At 37.3% G+C, this 6,464-nt stretch overlaps 1 pseudogene; it reads left to right on the top strand.

The window, feature by feature from the left end:
- Positions 1-1,096: 1,096 nt before the first annotated feature.
- LOC140844192 (olfactory receptor 52B4-like) lies at positions 1,097-2,045 on the top strand (annotated as a pseudogene).
- The last annotated feature ends 4,419 nt before the right edge of the window (positions 2,046-6,464 follow it).

The following is a 6,464-nucleotide window of genomic DNA, read 5'->3' on the forward strand; positions in this document are numbered from 1 at the left end:
AAGGGGATCTGTGAGCAACTCACTGAAGGGCTGCCTTCAGTACACTAGCTCACCCCTCCCCAGGCCCAGAGGGGGTGCATATTTCATTCGTTTAGAAAGGGCTTTTTCATTTAACCCATTCCAAAGTTGAGAAAATTAAGAATAGTAAATTTAGAAAAAGCTGTACATTTCAGCTCTATTCTTTGAGTTGTAACAATATTCTTGAGCCTAAAATCCCCGTTCTTAACAACTAATACGACAATCACTATTTGTCTCTGTTGGCTAAAGAAATGAAAGGTATTTTATGAACAGTATTTTTACATCAGTGTCTAAAATGGAGAAGACACTTTAAAAAGCATGCTTTTTATATCTTATTTCAATTTGATAGTAATTAATCAATAACATCAATTTCTCTTTCTAGGGAAACCTTCACTATTTCATCAAATTCAAATTTTGCTCTTTTTATACCCTTTCTATCTTCCACATAGCTGCCAGATAAATATATCCAGAATGTTTTCCAATTTCAAAACATTTCAAGGATGACCACTTGCCCTCAAATGATGAAGCCATACACTTTAATTTGTATTCAGAGCTTGTGTACTTTTGTTGCCTTCTTTTTTCCCAGTTGCTCCAAATTTGCAACATCACAACCTCAAAGACTAAAAGTCAGTTTAACCTATTTTGCATTTGTCCTTAAATTTCCAAATGACTCCACTCTATTCATTACTTGGGACTCCCTGAATCTGACAACGTCGTACTGTATCTTCAAAGCTATGTTCAGACATGAAATCATTCTTAAGACTATTATAAATACGACTAATGAAAATTACCTCTGTCTTTACATTAACTTTTTCTTGTATAACTTGTATGTTGACTTAATCATTCAATTTTTGCTAGTTATATAAATGTTCTAATTTAGTTATAAACTTAGGACCTCACCGAGAAAACAAACCCCATATTATTCACCTTTATAGGTTTTGCCTCATAGTTCCTGGAATGCTCGGAATAGTCAGGTAAGTTTGCAAGCCCTTTGAAAGCACAAAGAAAATCTTTGAACATAAATTGTGTTTACATCTTTGTGAACAGGAAGTGAGCTTCCAAGTTATCTAATCCAGGCATGAATTCCTTCAACCACACTGGTGTCAGCCACACAGTCTTCCGCTTGCTGGGCATCCCTGGCCTTGAGGAGCAGCACATGTGGATGTCCATCCCCTTCCTCATTTCCTATGTCATCACCCTGTTTGGGAACAGCCTGCTCATCTGCATCATCCTCACAAAGCGCAGCCTCCATGAGCCCATGTACCTCTTCCTCTGCATGCTGGCCGGAGGAGACATTGTCCTCTCCACGTGCACAGTGCCCCAGGCCCTGGCCATCTTCTGGTTCCATGCTGGGGAGATCTCCTTGGGTCGCTGCACCACTCAGCTCTTCTTTATCCACTCCACCTTCATCTCTGAGTCAGGAATCTTGCTGGTGATGGTGTTTGACCGCTGCATAGCCATATGCTACCCAGTGAGATACACCACTATTCTTACACAGGCTCTGATTGGGAAAATTGGCATGACCATCTTTATAAGAACTTATATTACAATTATCCCCATCATATTTCTTTTAAAAAGATTAACTTTCTGTCAAAATTATATTATTCCACACACCTTTTGTCAACATATTGGCTTGGCCAAATATGCTTGCAATGATATCCAAGTGAACGTATGGTATGGATTTTTTGTCCTACTGTCAACAGTTGTCTTAGATATTGTGCTAATTTTTTTTTCCTATGTGCTGATACTCCAGGCTGTCTTCCGCATCCCATCCCAAGAAGCTCGTCACAAAGCTCTCAACACATGCAGCTCCCATGTCTGTGTCATCATCCTCTTTTATGGGCCTGGGATCTTTACTACACTTACTCAGAGGTTTGGACACCACACACATTGCACCCCATATCCATGTACTGCTGGCCAGTGTCTGCATTCTGGCTCCTCCTATTCTGAACCCCATCATTTATGGGATCAAGACCAAACAAATCCAGGGTCAGGTGGTTCATATATTATTTACAAAACAGAAATAATGGTGGGTCTGGAAGCTGATTTTCTTTTTTTGCTAACAGTTCTATTCTCAGATCAAGTGAGCACCAGTATATGGCAGCAGGTGAGAAACTAGTCAAATAACTCCATTTGGTGTTGGTGTTGGTGTTTCTAGTGACATTGCATCTCTAAGAGTTTTGTGCATGTTTCTTACAGAGCCCCTACTTTGTCAAGAATATCATTGTTTTGGGGTCTTAGCTTTCTTACCCATACAATTGAGAACTAAATTAGGACACCTCTCTAAGTGCCATGGACCTTTATTATTCCATACTGAGAATTAGATGAGCTGAATCTTGCCAGTGATTTCTTTTCTGGCAATTGCTGAACTGGTCTTTCCCAGGGTTTTCAAGTTTTGAACAACTTTACTCTCATGAAACACAACATTCCTCCAGGCTTTCTCCCCAGTGTCTCTGTATTTTCAACTTTCTGTTTTTACTGGATCATTCCCATCCTTTTACATCTTTTTTCTTCAGCATAAAAACATACTCAAACAAAACCTTGAAAATGACCCCTGAATCTGCATTCCCCTACAGTGTACTTCCTTACTCTTTTCTGTCATGGAGGAAACACCCAGAATGGTTTGTCCACTTGCAGGCTGGCATCTCCTCATTTTCTCTTGACCACCCTCCTCTTCGGCACCACCCCCTCCATCTCATCCAGACGGCCCCTGTCAGTGTCATCACGGTCCCCACACTGCTCAGTCAACAGTCACAACGTGTCCTCATATTATCTAACATTGTGTCATTTTGTTACCTTCAACCATCTTCTCTCCTTAAAAATCTCTCCTCCTGTTCCTAAGGTCTTCCCGGCTGCTACTGAGACTCCTTTGATGGGTTACCCTCATCTCCTTGACTTCTTGAGCTGGATTCCCTCGGGCTTCGTCCTTGAGCCCCAGCTCGCCCCCCTGTGCAATCACCCTCTAATCTCATGCGTGCCCTGGTCTCTAGCTATGACTTGTCAACATGCTAAACCTTCACTATTTATTTCACAACCTCTAATTTGATCACAGACTTGTATTTCTAACTTTCTGCTAAGTATCTACTTGTGGTCTGACAGGCATCACAAATGAAACATGTCCAAAAAAAAAAACTTTTCCACCAAACCTCTTCCAACAGCAGCCTATCTCTTAGCTTTTTAGATGCGATTTTATTCTTCCAGTTGTTCAGACCCATACCAGATTCTTACCTTTCTGTTACAAACTATAAGACTCAACATCTTTCTATTGGGCTCCCTCTTTTGGCCTTACAATCCCACATTCACACAGTGCCTATTTTCATCCTATTATTATATTTTAACAGCCATATGTGATACAGTTCACATACCTTAAAATTCTCCCTTTTAGAGTGTAGAATTTAGTGGTTTTAAATATATCATAATGTTGTGCAGCCATTACCAGAGTCTAATTCCAGATCATTTTCATCTCCCCAAAAATCACCCTAGTACTTCACAGTGATGCTGTCTGAATAGTAAGAGGACCTTCTTAATTATCTGGTCAGTGTGCCTCAGTGTCACTCCAGGGTAAGAGCCAAAGTCCTTCCAGTGATTCTGAGGCCCTATGATTTTGCCTGAGGCCCCCTATCCTTACTGTTTCTTCTTTCCCCATCTGCCTTAACTATCTTTGTGTTCCAGTTCTTCCTCATATGTGTGGGGGGTTGTCCTTCTCAAGATCTATGCACAAGCTGTTTTCTCTGCTCAGACACTTCTTTGCCAAGGTATCTTGGCATTCTCTACACCTTCTGTAACCATCTTAGTCAGGTTTCCAGGGAAACAGATACAACCAGAAATCTTTCTATATATATTATCTGTCTATCTACCAGTAATTTATCTACCTATCATCTATTGAGAGAGGTATTCATTTTAAGGAACTTTTGCTCATGGTTGTGAAAACTGTGCAGTTAGAAATTTGCAGGGCAGGCTATCAGGCTAGAAATTCAGGCAAAAATTGATATGACAGTGTGGATTCCGAAGTCTGAAAATTCAGACAGAATAACTGTGTTGCAATTTATAGCTAGAATTACACCCTCCTTGGAGATCTCAGTCTTTGTTTTTAAGGCCTTCAACTGTTTGGTTGAGCCTACTTCCATTATGTAGGGTTATCAGGTTTACTGAAAGTCTAATGACTAAAATATTCATCATATTTAAAAAATATATTCACAGTAACATGTGAACTATTATCTGGCCAAATAATTGGGTACCATAAAGCTTACTATATATCAGCATTGCTTACTTTGTATTTGATTTTTCTTTGATCTGTCTCATTTTGTCATAAATTTATTACTCTTTTTTATTCCATTCATTCTAGAGTTTAAATTTTACATTTGATATTCCAAGAAAATGTGTTCATTTAATAATACACTATGAAAAACATTATATTAATCACAATGATCACACATGATGCATAATCTTTATAGAAAATAGTTTTTCTTTAAACATATTTCACACATTGATATATATTTTATGTCTTATATTTTTATTTAATGTTGCATAAGAACTTCTTTGTCATGAAAAGTATTTCACATATCTTAAACTTAATTTAATATCACAATGATATATTTTCATGTGAACAGTCTATTCCAAAATATAACTAAATGTCCTCTTTTAGTGTACTAGTGGATTCTTGTTAAATATTTTTTAAATGGTTGTCATATCAACAAAGTTATCCTAAACATAATTATACAAAGCATTTGATTGTGGTGTGTTATTTTCATACAGGATTCTTCAAATTTAAAAATTTGATAACAATGTTGTTCCTAATTAGGTAGAATATGTACAAACTGTTCAGAAAATACACTTTATAAATCCCGGGATTGTTTGTTTTCATCTATACTGAAAATAGTGAAATGAAAGTCTGTTAAATTAAGATGTCAATGTGAATTAAAATTTAACACAAATTTTTGTCTAGCAGAAATTTCTTTATAAAGTTTATTTTAGCAAAGATGATTCTTTCCTCATGACTGGATGTATTTTTTCCGTCTGGCTGGAAGTACATTGCTCATGGCAATGCTTAGGTATGAAAAACAAGTAAGGGGGTAGAATCCTGACTGGCGTGTGAAATTGGAGGTTAGTGAAACAGACCTAGCCTAATCAGTTTAAGAGCCCCAGGAATAAACCTGTAGTCCCACAGGTTCAAGTTCTCTTTCCCCATTTCAGTGCAGGAAACTACACACTAGAGGAACAGTGTGGTGTCCAACCAAACAAATGAAAAGACAGATGTGTAGGATTTAGGGGATGGCTTGGTTTAAGGCAAAATATAAATAAATCAATGTTAGGCTCAGAGCAAAGGTGGCTGTGATGTATAACATCACGTCTGGAATCTTGACTTAGGGCCCATATACCTGAGCTGAGGATGGGTGACTGAGCTGCTCCTGGTGGCCTTGAATGAAGTTCCTTTGTGAATTTTGTTTTAAGAAATCTTTCATTCCCTATTTTAGCATATATGATTAATATTAGATTGTCAGAGAAGGTCTCATTGAGCAGAGGACATTGGTTTGGACTGAGATTTATGTGTAAACAGTAAGTCATTGAAATAGATGCAGCAAGTATTTTGGGCAATGGAAAAACAAAGTGCTAAGGGTCTGTGGCTTCAATGAGATAGTGCAGTGAGAGAAACAGAAAGAGCTATAGTAGGGTGTTTGTGTCAAAGTTGATAAGATGAATAGGAGTCCAATAATGTAGGTCCTTATATGAAAGGTTTGAGAACTGGAGAAATTGATTTATAGACTTTTTTACTGGCTGTCACCTGAAAAATTGTTATAAAGTTGTAGTAGTATATTGATGTCATGGAAGTAAAAACTTCAAAGAGAGAAAGGTCAGCCATTTTCCAATACTATTTAGAGGTTGAACAATGTGAGAACACAAAAATGATTATTGATAACTTGAACAAATTATATGAGGTTTGCCCATATAATGAGGTTATAAAGGTGTGTGACATAAACTTTATGGCACGAATACTCTATTTAGGAGAAACAATATAACTGTTGTTAACAAATTAACACAGAAATGGGATACATCTGTCAGGCCTGGAAGAGTGAAAAAAGTTTTGAAATCTGATATTCTTATAAAGCATGAGTTTTAATGTTTTTGGAGAAAAATATGTAAGCTTAAGATATACACTATACATGGTAATTAAGACAGTAATGAATAATTCTGTCTTGGCAAAAAAGAAATGATGTCCTTACTCCAAGACAAATGCAGAATATAGTGTCAAAATTTAAGAGGGCCGGGATAATTCTTACTTTAAATATGTTAAGGGGAATTGGTCTTTCAATTTTATGTATGTTCTCAATGCAGGTAAGATGCAAAAGAATGTGTCTCATTTTGCACTATGTAATTGCCAATACAAGTGGGGATTAACATCCAAAATTAAGTAAATATATATGCACCCAACACAGGAGCACCTACAT

Source organism: Manis javanica, chromosome 11, assembly GCF_040802235.1.
Source record: "Manis javanica isolate MJ-LG chromosome 11, MJ_LKY, whole genome shotgun sequence".
In the NCBI taxonomy this organism is placed as follows: Eukaryota; Metazoa; Chordata; class Mammalia; order Pholidota; family Manidae; genus Manis; species Manis javanica.